The sequence below is a fragment of the Passer montanus genome, unplaced genomic scaffold, assembly GCF_014805655.1.
Source record: "Passer montanus isolate IOZ18808 unplaced genomic scaffold, ASM1480565v1 scaffold9, whole genome shotgun sequence".
NCBI classification, from domain to species: Eukaryota; Metazoa; Chordata; class Aves; order Passeriformes; family Passeridae; genus Passer; species Passer montanus.
In genome coordinates, this window is record NW_024374367.1 from 1,969,933 (window position 1) to 1,970,181 (window position 249).

The 249-nt window shown below is 81.9% G+C and overlaps 1 protein-coding gene across 2 annotated transcripts in view; it reads left to right on the top strand.

Annotated features, from left to right (window-relative positions):
* The window catches only part of SFMBT1 (Scm like with four mbt domains 1), a 71,631-nt gene that overhangs the window by 1,292 nt on the left and 70,090 nt on the right, over window positions 1–249 (top strand). The window lies entirely within an intron of this gene.

Sequence of the window (249 nt, forward strand, 5' to 3'; positions counted from 1 at the left end):
CGCCGCCCCGGCGGGGCCGGTCCCTGCCCGCGCCCGCGGGGGGCCGAGCCCACCGAGCGCCTCTCGCTCGCCCCCCTCCCCCTCAAAATGGCGGTGGAAGGGGACCTTTAAACCCCGCGCCGCTCCGCTCCGCACCCCCGCCGGGCGCGGCCGCGCTCCGCTCGGCGCGGCGCGCGTCCCGCCCGGGGCAGCGGCTGGCGTCGGTCCCCGTCAAGTGGCCCGTCAGCGAGCGGCTCTCGCCTCCCGGGC